Here is a 13,568-nt window from a genome sequence, read left to right as displayed (position 1 = left end):
ATAGTTAACCACCTCCTAGACAGCTTCCCTCAGATGTTTTGCAGGCACTGGAAACTAAATAATCTACTGAATCTATGTGTGTCTTTGGACAAGCACCTTTATAGGTCAAATAAAACCACAGTGCCAGTTTATATCTGAAATCCCTTTTGTCTCCAATACTCTGTGATTCAATGAATGGATAGAAATTGCACAATAACTTGTTTTTTTCCATCTACACAGAGAATAGAGCAAGAGTTGATGAGTCTTGCAAGGACTTGCAAAGAATTGATTAAATGTAAGGAAGAACTTCTTAGCTGAAGGGCAATTAGACACTGGAATGGCTTTGCATGGGAGGCTATGGAATCCTGCCCCCTCAAGATCTTTAGGAGAAGGCAGCCGCTGTTATGGGTAACATAGACTCCCAAAGCACCATCTTGGAGTGGGACAGTTGAACCATGTGGCTTTCTTGAGATCTAGATCCTGGGGATGATTCCTTTTTGGTCAAGAGAAGTGGAGGGAAATGACCCTTTATTCCTCTTTGGAGTTGTTGCTGGTTCTCTAGGACTTATGATACTAATGTAGCCCTCAAACAGTCTTTCAAACGTGTCCTTTTTATACCTGAATCAGAATTACCTAGAATGACTGTTCAAAAATGCACCCAGACTTAGTGACTCTAGAAGAAGTTACCCAAAATATGCATTTTAACAAGTTCTCTAACTAGTCCATATGTATACTGCAGCTTGACAGCCATAGTCATTGAGAAATGAGAGGCTTTCTTGTTCTGCCTACAGATGGGCCTTTGAGACATATGTAGTTTTGCATGTGCTGATTGAGACCCCTGCCTAAGCTTGTTCCTAGAGGGGAGATACATGTGCTAAGAATGGGACTAGAGAATGGAGATGCTGAAGGCTTTAAAGAGGATTTTGGTTAGGATATCCCAGGCCAAGTGGAGAAGTATAGGAGAGGGAATGAAACAGGGGTTCGCTGCATCCTAACTTTTGACAGGAATTCCCATTACAATAAAAAACTATGTCTTGAAAACATGTTTGTGCCTCTTTGTTTTATCTTCTTGAAATTTTTTACCCAAAAGAAGGATTTTGTTCCCCCATTACGTAGTCAGAATAGATTGAGGACCCAGAATATCCCAAGCAGCTATGCGATGGACAACCGTGTCTTCTCAAATTTTTTTGGGAAGAACAAATGGAGCTGGTAAAAATCCAATAGAAGAAGACCTCAGGTCTTCTAGGAGGCAATTCAATGTAATTTAATACAATAACAGGAATCCAAGGCACCCAGCATTCCCAAGTTCTACTTTGATCCTGCATTTCAAGAGTTGTTGTGGAAGTCCTTGATGAGGAAGAAGTGGGAAGGAAAGACTCATGTAGGCCATTCCAGATATCCCCTCCATGGTCACTGGAGATTCTGTTGGAGCAGGTCCCTCTAGCCAACCATGTAGGCTACACCTCAGCTCCGTTTTCACTTTTGGAATCTTTTCCAGATTCCTGCCAAGCTCTGAATTGCTTACCCCTCTCGTTCTCTTGGCATTTGCGTGTATTTCTGTTTCAAGTTTGGCTGTCTTCAAGTGACTTCCTGCCTCAAACTCCTCTTGCCTTTCCAGACTCTTTCACCTCCTTTCTAGGTTGATGTGGGACAGATAATGGCTTCCCTGGATTTTGCGTCCTCTGCCTTAGGTAGAGAACCCTGAGCTTGTCTATATGTGGCAGTCGACTTGGGGTTGGGGGACAAGCCTGCTTCTTGCATACTCTGAGCTCTGAAACCAGCCACTGTTTACTGTTTGGGCATCTCAACAAGTCATTTAAACCCAAACGGAGTAAACTCACCTTTTAGCCCACATCCACAAAACTGGCCCCAGAGTGGACTGCAGCTAGTCTTTGCCTTTGGTGATTTCAAATTGATTCTAAAAGTTTCTTCCAGTAGATTTACACAAAGTAAAATTTTCCCTTGGCAGAGCAGCTTGGTTTGATTTGGGTTATTTGACTACAAAAGCCCAGAGGCCAAGCATTTATTTAGAAATATTAGGAATCGGCAGCACAAATGAGATTGAGGTTTTGTGAAAAGTTAAAGATTTCTCATTTAGGGAGGGAGTTCACAAAAGACCCCATTAGCCAAGCCTCACCAGTAATTAGTCTGATTTCTCAGGCAAGAGGCAGGCTAATTGACCGCTATCCATTCCAGAGGCCTAGAGACACTTTAAAACCTACCACCCATTGAAGAATATCTTTGGAGAATTTCCTGCTGCGTCGAAAGTCTTTTCTTATTAACTAAATGTTCACACTGAGATCAATATACGAAAATATGAACAAAATGACTGATTATAAACGTGCCCTTTCAAATAGCAACTCATGGGCCTGTTATGACACTCAACTATAGAGGATGAAAAGGGGCTGGTATTTATTAAGCAATACTAGGAGGTACATATTATTGCCCAAGTTTAATAGAAGAGGGAACCGATGCTCGGAGAAGGTAAATAACTTTCCCAAAGTCACATGATGAGTTCATTGCAGAGCCAGGATTCAATGAATTAAAGCGAGTGTGGTTTCCACAACCCACCATAGAGGTCAGGAACGAAGCAGTGCTGAGTTAGGAGTGTCGGAAGCTGGCTGATTGGCTGGCTATCAACAGATTTGCAGGATGGGCTAGTTGTCACCACATGATCTCTCTGGGACAGAATCCACTAACCGGGTATATATGATAAGTAAGGCCAACGTTGAAGCCAGTGTAGGTGAGCCACCTGGGTCTAATGCTGCAGAAAGAGGGGTATTACCCTCCTTCTCCCTTCCCCGCCCCCCTCCCCCCCCCCCCAGACTCTGGTTTCTTCATGCCTTCAGGATTTCTTAGAGGGGAGTTAATTACTTAAAGACATTTTATTTTTTAATTATTTAAAAAAAATTTTTTAATGTTTATTTTTGGGAGAGAGAGAGAGAACAAGTCAGCAGGGGAGAGGCAGAGAGGGAGGGGGACACAGAATCCAAATTAGGCTCCAGGCTCTGAGCTATCAGCCCAGAGCCTGACATGGGGCTTGAACTCAGGAACTGCGAGATCATGACCTGAGCCATGCTTAACTGACTGAGCCACCGGGTGCCCCTATTTAAAGGCATTTTGATTTTTTTAGAAGTATTTGTTGGAGGCCAGAAAGTTTGACCTAAGTGAAGGGATTGATAATTCTTATAGCAGAGATTAGGCTTTTGTGGTAAAATTGTCCAAGACACACAGCCCTTGGATCAAATAAAGCATGTGTGTGTGTGTGTGTGTGTGCGCGCACACACACACACACACATGCACCTGTGCGCACACACACACACACATGCACCTGTCCTTATTAAACAGCGGAGGACGGTTTGAGCAGACCATGATGTTAGTCTGGGGAAGCTCCTTGGAATACATACAGTGTGCTTTACGTGGCTTTCTTGATTAGGCTTTCTCCCACCAAGGAACCTTTCTTTTCCCAGCACAAGCCATGACCCCAATACTGCATCCCTTGGATGCCCCTGTCCTCTGACTCCCCAGAGCCTTTATACTTCTGTGAAACTGCATCTGGCAGCATCACCGAGTGGGGGAGGTACAGCATCTTCATAATCATAACACTTAATGGTTGGAGAGCTCTTACCATGCCCTGGTCCATGACCTGAACGTCATGCCCTCCACTGAGCACTTGCTAGGTGCTGCCTCACTTCATCTTTGTAACAGAACTTTGCAGACTGTTCCTCCACAGAGAAGGAAACTGAGACTCAGGGGCAGAGTAACTTGCCCTAGGGGTCACGGCTGGTAGTGGCAGAGCCAGGATTTAGACCCAGGTCCACTGGACCCCCATACTACACTCAATTTCTATGTTATGCTGCATCTCTACTTTTTTGCTCAAACAAGGGAATTCAATGTTTATTTATTTTTGAGAGAGAGAGAGAGAGAGGCAGAAAGAGAAGGAGACACAGAATCCAAAGCAGGCTCTAGGCTCTGAGCTGTCAGCATAGAGCCCAATGCAGGGCTCAAACTCACAAACCATGAGATGTGACCTGAGCCAAAGTCGGTGCTTAACCGACTGAGCCACCCAGTTGTCCCTTAAACAATGGAGTTTAAAATCAGTATGTGTTTGTTGCAAAAATAGAAAAGGTACATTTCTATATTTCTTCATTCTACTCTGCTTACTTTAACATTTGCATGTTTCTTCCCAACTCTCTCTATATACATGTATATAAAATAGTTCAGAGAGAGGCACCTGGGTGGCTCAGTTGGTTAAGCATCCAACTCTTGATTTCGGTTCAGGTCATGATCTCACATTTTGAGTTCAAGACCCTCATCGGGACCGTGCACTGGCAGCATGGAGCCTGCTTGGGAGTCTCTGTCTCCCTCTCTGTCTGCCCCTCCCCTGCTCAAGTTCTTTTTTTCTCTCTCAAAATAAATAAGTAAACATTAAAACAATTTTAAATCGTTCAGAGAAAATTGTTATATATATAATCTACATCTACAGTTATTTATATATCTATCTGTGTGTATACACACACACACACACACACACACACACATACACACACACATAATGTAATTCTTTTCTGAACAGGGTAAAAGTAAGTTGTATACTTCATGGCCCTTTACTCCTAAATATTTCAGTGTATATTTTCTAGTAGGAGTATTCTATTACATAACCATAATGCCTGATGAAGTGCTTTTATCTAATCTACCCTCCATATGTAAGTTTTGTTAGCTGACCTGTCAATGTCCTTTATAGCATTTCCCTTCAGTACAGGCTCCAGTCTAAAGTCAGGTACCACCGTTGACTGTCGTGTTCCTTTAGCCTCCTTTAATCTGTCTTTTATGATGTTGATCTCCTGTCTGCCCCACACCATTTCTGTTTCTTCACAAATTTGTATATCATCTTTGTGCAGGGGTAATGGTAATCTTTCCAGTATTATTCCAACTTTAAATATCTGTATCACATGCCATTTTGTTTTATAGCACATCCCTCATTATGTGTTTGGTGTTTCCTCATGTTTACATTGGTTATATAATCTCAGCCAGAATGCTGCCCAGGTGAGGTGTGTCCTGTCCAAGGTACCACATCTGGAGCCACATGATGTCATCTGTCCCATGCGGACGATAATTTGGACCACCTGGTCAAGGTGTTGTACAATTTCTCCATTGCTTGTTGTTTTTTTCCCCTTACTTGACACTAATAGACAATATATGGGGAGTCACTTTAAGACTACACAACTAAGGGGCACCTGGGAGGCTCAGGTGGTTAAGCATCCAACTCTTGATTTTGGCTCAGGTCATGATCTCACAGTTCATGAATTCAAGCCCCATGTCGGTCTCCATCCTGTCAAGTGTGACTCCAAGGGTATTTGATCTAAGTACTAATAGAATTACTATTTGTTGAAATGAGGAAAATCAACAGTTTGTCTTCGGACATGTTAAATGTGCCATTCCTTTTAGATAACCAAATGGAGATGTTGAGCAAATCATTGAATAACTGAGTCAAGTATTTAGGTGTGAGCTCTGGGTTAGAGATAGAAATTTGGGAGTTGAGGGCACCTGGGTGGCTCAGTCGGTTAAGCATCTGACTTCGGTTCAGGTCATGGTCTCACGGTTCATGAGTTCAATCCCCATGTCAGGTGAGGTCAAGTCCTGCTTCAGGATTATCTCTCTCCCTCTCTCTCTCTCTCTCTGCCCCTTATGGGATTTTCTTTCTCTCTCTTTCTCTGCCGCTCACTCACTCATGCTCTCCCCCTCTCTTTCAAAAAAAAAAAGAGAGAAAGAAATTTGGGAGTTGGCAGTGAGTATATGGAGTTTAACAAAATAGGTTTTATTTTTTAATGTTCGTTAATTTTTGACAGAGAGAGAGAGAGAGAGAGAGAGAGACAGAGCATGAGTGGGGGAGGGGCAGAGAGAGAGGGAGACATAGAATCTGAAACAGGCTTCAGGCTCCGAGCTGTCAGCACAGAGTCCAATGTGGGGCTTGAACTCCCTGACAGTGAGATCATGACCTGAGCTGAAATCGGACACTCAACCGACTGAGCCACCCAGGTGCCCCAAAATAAGTCTTATTTTTTATAGCACTTTTAGATTCACAGAAAAATTGAGCAGAATGTACAGAGAAGGCCCATCCCTTGCCCCCATACATTCATTGCTTTCCCCACTATCAACATTGCAGAGCCTGCTTGGGATTCTCTTTCTCTCTCTCTCTCTCTCTCTCTGCCCCCTTCCACCCTCTCCCTCTCTCTCAAAATAAGCAAATAAACTTGAAAAAAAAAAAAAGACTACACAACTAACATCAGACCAGCAACCCTTGTAAGAGCACTTTTCCCGTGCCGAGTACTGTGGGTTACAGACATGGCCTCTTTTCATCCTGGGGAGGCTCCTTTCGTTTCTCATGACCACAAGCCTGTCTTCTCTTGGCTCAAAGCCCTCCCTTGTGGAGACCGTATCAGGAGTGGGATCAGATCTGCAGTTGCTAATGCTGTGATTAGGCAACTGCAGATGGAACTGGAGCAGAGAAAAAGAGGAGAGAAGAAATGTTAATTACAGGGTCCTGTTGAGAGGGGGAGACCGCCTCCAGAAGCCTGGCTCAGCTCCAGGAAAGGGAGAAACAGACTGGAGGGGATGGAGTAAAGGAGTCATAGTCACTGAGCTGCACTGGTAAAGTCTGGCCTGGTTCTGTTAAACTGAGCCCCTGGCCTCTGACTCTGTGGGCCCGGGACCTTGTCTGCAAAATTCTCAGTGGGCTGCAGCATCCTGGAACATCTGAGGAAGGATGCCCTCTGGAGTGGGGCCAGCAGTCACCAAGGCTTCTAAAAAGACCATAAAATCCAACAGCCTCATGACAAAGAAGAACAAATCCCAACTTTAATTGCTTCAGAGCCCCAGAAGAGCCACTTGAGCTCCTGTTCAGACCCCGGCGAGGCACAGCCATTCCAGGACCGAGTGGATGCCAAGGTGCCTGACAGAGCTGAGCTGAGCTGTGCTGGAAACACACAATTCTCCAACCATTCACTGAGAAATTCTGCCCAGGACTCAGGGGACCAGGTTTTCACCCAGCTCTTCTGCAAAACAGAGCAAAGAAGTAAATAAAAGTGTCTTCATTATTAAATTCTGTTGTATGAACCCCAAATGGGCCTTTGACAGGACCCACCTTTGAGTGGTGGGTCCTATCAAAAACCAAACTCTACAATGAATAAAACAAAACGGAAAGATGAGCTTATCGCGAGGCTTTTAACTCAGGAAGCTCAAGGCTATGGGAGAAATGAGTGCAAAGTTTTTCACTGACTAAGGGATATTTTACAGGGTAAATGCAGAAGTTATTTGGCTTTTTCAGCTGATTGGTGGCCTAGTGGTCTTCTTTCTTATTTGGATCAAGATAGATCAGTGAGGGGAGTAAGGAAGTTCTGAGATGTCACAAACAGACTTGGTATTTGAGAATTGGCTGATGCCCTCTGCTGATTTCTAAGAGCTGTAAATCCCTGTAAGGTTAGGTTAGATTTCCTTTATGACCGTTTCCGTCTTGTCCCTGATGCAAGATATTCCATTTTGGTTTGGTTCTATAGTCCCTGAAGAAGAACTACCAAGAAGCACTGTGAGGGTTCTCTACCTAGTTGGGAGGACGTCCTAGGAGACAACAGTGCACAGATAGTTTTCTATCCAACCATCCTTCCATTCATTTTTGCAACCAGTGAATATTTCTTGAGTGACTATTATGTACCAAGAGACCCAGGACACTAAGCTGGACTTGGGGAGGGGGAAAACTTCCTAACAATAGAAGGAGAAATAATTCTATTCTGATTGGGCGAATAGATGAAATCTTTACTTTTCCAGTCGTTAAGAAAACATATAGCCTCTAATGATGTTTATAAATACGGAATCTAGAGTCTCCCAGAAGAAAAGAAATTTTTTTTCTTTTACTCTAGGGAAAGGATATAAAGAAACATAAGCTTATCTTTAATTAGAATTGACCATTAAATCTGTGAGATATGGAGCTGTTAAAAGGGCGGTATTTCACTTTGACATTGGGCTTTGTAACTGGACACAATGCAGACCCTGGAGTGATTCAGCGCTTTCCTATGCCCTCTGTCTTGAGCTTGTGGAAAATAGGTCAAGTAAGCCTGAAGCTGCCCAGAGGGAAGAGGCTGAAAATCTCACAGGCCAGCCTGTCTGGAGAGCAGAGGGTGGAGCCGTGAGATGCAGACTCCAGGACAAGAGCCCCTGCCTTTCCAGGGGACCACCCCCCTACACACACAGCCATGGTGCTAACAGATGATGGATGCTTCAGAGGTCCTGTGCCAGTGGATTTTTAGGGAATGGAAGCAGCATGGCTTTTTCTGAACCAATGCACAGACTCCCGGGAACAGCCGAAGTTTTGCTGTTTAAGGAATTAAATGGTTGGAAGCTCACTCATCCATTGAAAATGCTCCCCAGGATGATACTGAAATGTTGGGCAGGGGTTTTTCCTGGTAGAGAGAAATTCTGGGGCCGGATGGTGCACTTCAAGAGAAAAAGCCCTGCTGGGGAGCCATTTCTACAGGATGGGAGTGTGGTGTCTAACAGCCTGATTTCTCCTCATGGGGAATCAGCCCACTCATATCCAAAGCTATAGAACAAAGTTTCTTCTTCCAATAAGGCCTGGGACAAGAGCTCATGCTTTTAGCAATTCTGGCTATATTTTCAACCAAGATGATGCTCATGATGCTATGGAGAGAATGAAGCACCTGGAGCCTAGTCTCTGTTGTGGGAAACCTGTCATTCGTCATCTTTACCCGTACAGGACAAAGCCAAGAATCACAAAGCAAGAAAAGCAAAATAAACCAACAAAACAACTGAGAAGCCAGAACTGATATTGCAAGATGTTCCATTGGCTTTATTTTTTTACGCCCTACATATTTTCAAAAAAGAGCAACTTTAGATTGTCTACTTGTAAAGTCTGTCATGGCCCCATTCAGAATCCATTTACACTAACTATATGCAATTTTCTTATTGATACTTTTATAAATAACCTGGAGTCTCTAAGAAATCATGACAAATCCAGAGATCATTCTTAAGTTCTCATTTTGATCTTGAGTGGCATAGACTATATTAATCTCTCCCTTCTTTGGGAAATTACCTATTTTGTTCTCTTAGGACATTATATTCTTTTGGTTATCCCATTTCCTGGCCATGTTGTTTCTTTCGTGGTCTGTACTTCCTCTGCTTTCATCAGTTATGGAGGGTGGTGTCCTCTATCCAGACTCTTAACACTCTGTATAGGTAATTCCATAATTCATAATACCACCTATACATTGAAGAAGCTCAAATAATAACGGTTTATTGAGGGGTTTCTAGGTTTCAGGCTGTCTTCTAAGTGTTTCACATGTAATAACTCATTTAATGCTCAACATCATGAAGTAGGTCCTATTATCATCCTGGTTTTATAGATGAAGAAATGGAGAAGGAGAGGCTGCTCAGGGTCACAATGCTAATAGGAGGTGGAGCCAGAATTCCAACCCACGTGGTTCAACTCAAGAGCCTGAGTATGGGGCTGGAGATTATACAACAGTGGACACCCTCTTTAATACAGGCACGCCTGGAGAGCTTAGTGGGTTAAGCATCTGACTTCGGCTCAGGTCCTGATCTTGTGATTTGTGAATTTGAGCCCTGCGTCGGGCTTTCTGTTCTCAGCACAGAGCCCACTTTGGATCCTCTGTCCCCTTCTCTCTCCACCCCTCCCCTGCTTTCTCTCTGTCTCTCTCAAACTAAAAAAATAAATATTAAAAAAAAGAAAAATAATGCAAAATTACAGATAGGATTAAATAGAAAAGTGAACATTTATTTCGAATGAGAAAAGAAATCATAATAAATTGAAAATGTAAAGGGCTGACAGAGGCTTCCACTTTTGGCTAAGACGGAGTAACAGACACCACATTTGCTTCCTACCATATACAACCAACAACACTGCAAAAAAAGTGGACAAAATAAATGAGACAATTTTTCAAGAGCCTGGATATCAAGCAGCAAAGGACACTATTCCCTAAGAAATGGGAAAAAAATCCAATAAACCTTACAGTTGCCCTAACCTACTTCTTTGAGTGTTTCTAGGCTGTAGTGCAAAGAAAGGGAATCCAGGAAGAACCTGGTTGATCGCCTGGTTAAAGAGGCTGAGTTGAGGGCCTGGGACAAGACAGCTAATGTTCACAGAGTACTGGAGAGGACAGAGCTGTGCAGAGAGAATTCCAAAGAGCAGATGGTTCCCTTTAAGAATCTGGCAGAGCACTCAGCAGTGTGCGTGAGTGAGAAGACTGCACAAGGCCAACGAACCACCAAAAGGATTAAAATGAACAATACCTAGAGTTTGTACAAGCCCAAGATTAGTACCTATTCCCACCACACAGACTGGAAATCCTCATAATTTTCAAAACATTAGATAAAATACTCAGAAGCACATTGTCTAAGTAGTGGGAAATAATTAACTCTAGACTGAAGACTGGTTTGCTGTCATCTAAAAAAATCTTAAAAACAAGATGAAAAAGAATCAAACTGTTTCTTAGTAATTTAACTGCATCTCAGAACACAGCCAATGGTATTCATGGCAATTCAAAAATATCCAGCAGCCAACAAGAAAAATTCATAATAACTAGTATCCAATAAAAAATTACCAGGTATGAATAGAAGCAGGAAAATATTATCTGTATTAAGGGGAAGAATCAATAAAAGTCAACCTTGAGCTTATACAACTGTTAGAATTGGTAGACAGGAGTATAGGGCATTTATTATAACTGCATGACATATGTTTAATAAAGTAAGTAGAGGGGCACCTGGGTGGCTCAGATGGTTAAGCGTCCAACTCTTGGTTTCAGCTCAGGTTACAATCTCATGGCTTTGTGGATTCAAGCCCCACATTGGGCTATGTGCTGGCAGCACAGGGTCTGCTTCGGATTCTCTCTCCCCAAAGAGAATCTCTCAAAATAAATAAATAAGACTTAGAAAAAAGTGAGACATGAGAGTTATTAAAAGATTCAAGTTAAATCTCTAAAGATAAAAACTGTAATGACTGAAGTGAAAAATATATTAGAATTAATGGCAGGATAATTACAGAAGAAAAGAGTAGTAAACTTGAAGACAAAGAGACATTTATCAGTTCTGAAATGAAGCAAAGAAAGGAAAAATAATTTTTTAAAATTGAACAGAGCATCTATATACTAAGGGGCATCTTCAAGTGGCCTACCTAATATAGGAGGAATTAGAGTTGTGAAAAGGAAGTGGGCAAAGAAAAATTATTTGAGGGGCGCCTGGGTGGCTCAGCCGGTTAAGTGTCCAACTTTGGCTCGGGTCATGTTCTCACGGTCCGTGAGTTCAAGCCCCACATCGGGCTCTGTGCTGACAGCTCAGAGCCTGGAGCCTGCTTCAGATTCTGTGTCTCCCTCTCTCCTGACCCTCCCCCGTTCATGCTCTGTCTCTCTCTGTCTCAAAAATAAATAAACATTAAAAAAAATTATTTGAATAAAAATGGTCCCCAATTTTTCAAATCTCATTAAAACTACGTGAAGCATAATGACCCTAACCAAAAAAGAAGGAGGAAAAGGGCAGAGGGAGGAGGAGGAGGGAGGAGGAGGAGGAAGAGGAAGAAAACTACACCAAGGCACAGCCTAGTAAGATTTCTGGGAAAATCTTAAAACCAGCTTAGCAGAAAAAGGTCAGGTTACACTCAGAGGAGCAAAGATAATGACAGCAAGTTTCTCGTCAGAAAACACACACAGAAGCAAAGCACAAACAGTGGAGCAACATCTTAAAAGGACTGGAGAAAACAGTCAATACAAGATTTTATACCCCAAAAAATGCCATTCAGAAAATGAAGGGAAAATAAAGACTTTACAGACACACAAATGCTGAATGAATTTATCACCTAGAAATTCACAGTACAAGCAGCAGTAAAGAAAGTCCATCAGGCAGAAGCAAATTATACTAGATGGAAATAGAGATCTACAAAAAAGACTGAAGAATATTGAAAGTAATAACTACATGGGTAAATATATATGATTTGAATCTATATTTAAAATAGCTCTATAAAAGATAATTGATTGGTCATTAGTCATCAGGGAAATGCAAATCAAAACCATGATGAAATACCACCAGGAAGGCTATAGTCAAAAAGACAAATAGTCACAGGTATTGATGAGGATGTGGAGAAATTGTAACCCTTATAATTGCTGATGGGAATGTAAAATGGTGCAGCTGCTCTGGAAGATAGGCTGGCAGTTCCATAAAGGGTTAAACATAAAGTTATCCTATGACTCAGTAATTCTACTCACAGGTACACACCCAAATGAAATGAAAACACATGTCACTAACACATATCACTAACAGTGAGTGATAGTGCTTGAGAGGTAGTGCATGAGAGCTCCTGACTCCAGTTTAAATAAGGTTTCCTTGGGGCACCTGGGTGGCTTAGTCATTTTAGAGTCCAACTCTTGATTTTGGCTCAGGTCATGATCTCATGGTTATGAGATTGTGCCCTCATGTCAGGCTCTGTGCTAGACATGGAGTCTGCTTAAGATTCTCTCTTTCCTTCTCCCTCTGCCCCTCCTCCTAAATAAATAAATAAATAAGGTTTCTTTATTTATTTTCAGAGCATTCATACCAACATTATTCATTAACAGTTACAAAGTGGAAATAACCTAAACGTCCATCAACTGATGAAAGGATTTAAAAATTAATATATTTACATAATGGAATATTATTCAGCAATTATAAGGAATAAAATATTGATACATATGACAACATGAATGAAACTTGAAAGTATGCTAGGTGAAAGAAGCCAATCATAAAAAATGACATATTGTATGATTCCATTTATATGAAATGTCCAGAAAAGGCAAATCTATAGAGACAGAAAAGAAATAGCTGGAAGAATGGGAGATTTGGGAGATATAGGTTAAAAGGGGTTTCCTTTTGGGATGATTAAAATATTCTGGCATTATATAGTGGTAATGGTTGCACAATCTTGTGAATATACTAAAAACCACTGAATTGTACACTTTCAAAGGGTGAATTATATAGTATGTGAATTATATCTCAATAAAGCTGGTACAAAAATGATAATTGTTTAAACAAAAATAACAATTAATTGTGAGTTTTATAACATATGTATAAGTAGGATGCATGAAACATAGTATAAAGGCCTAATGGGAAGAATTGGAAATACATTATTATAAGGTTCTCTATGTAAAGTGATATTTTACTTGAAAGCATATCATGCTATATTAATGACGTATAGTACAACCCCCAAAAGCAAACACTAAAATAAGAAAATGAAGAATCAATAAACCATGTAAGGAGATAAAATGAAATTGTAAAAAGTACTCAATAGAAAAGGAAGAAAAGTAGAGGGAAAAGAATAAAGAACAGATGAGACAAATAGAAAATAAAAAAACAAGATGATAGGCTTAAAGCTAGCTTTAGATTACATGTAAATAGTCTAAACACTTCAATTGAAAGACATAGATTGTAGGGGTGCCTGAGTGGCTCAGTCAGTTAAGTGTCTGACTGCAGCTCAGGTCATGATCTCATGGTTTGTGGATTAGAGCTTTGCATTGGGCTTGCTACTATCAGCA

At 41.5% G+C, this 13,568-nt stretch overlaps 1 protein-coding gene and 1 pseudogene across 1 annotated transcript in view; one reads left to right on the top strand and one right to left on the bottom strand.

Annotated features, from left to right (window-relative positions):
• The window catches only part of LOC128778557 (myosin-IIIb-like), a 121,538-nt gene that overhangs the window by 6,035 nt on the left and 101,935 nt on the right, over positions 1–13,568 (top strand). The window lies entirely within an intron of this gene.
• On the bottom strand, positions 4,836–4,933 carry LOC128772726 (U6 spliceosomal RNA; annotated as a pseudogene).

Source organism: Panthera pardus, unplaced genomic scaffold (genome assembly GCF_024362965.1).
Source record: "Panthera pardus isolate Hobbes unplaced genomic scaffold, ASM2436296v1 HiC_scaffold_10, whole genome shotgun sequence".
Taxonomy (NCBI): Eukaryota; Metazoa; Chordata; class Mammalia; order Carnivora; family Felidae; genus Panthera; species Panthera pardus.
The sequence above is the reverse complement of the archived record's forward strand: the minus strand, read 5'-3'. Positions and strand labels throughout refer to the sequence as shown.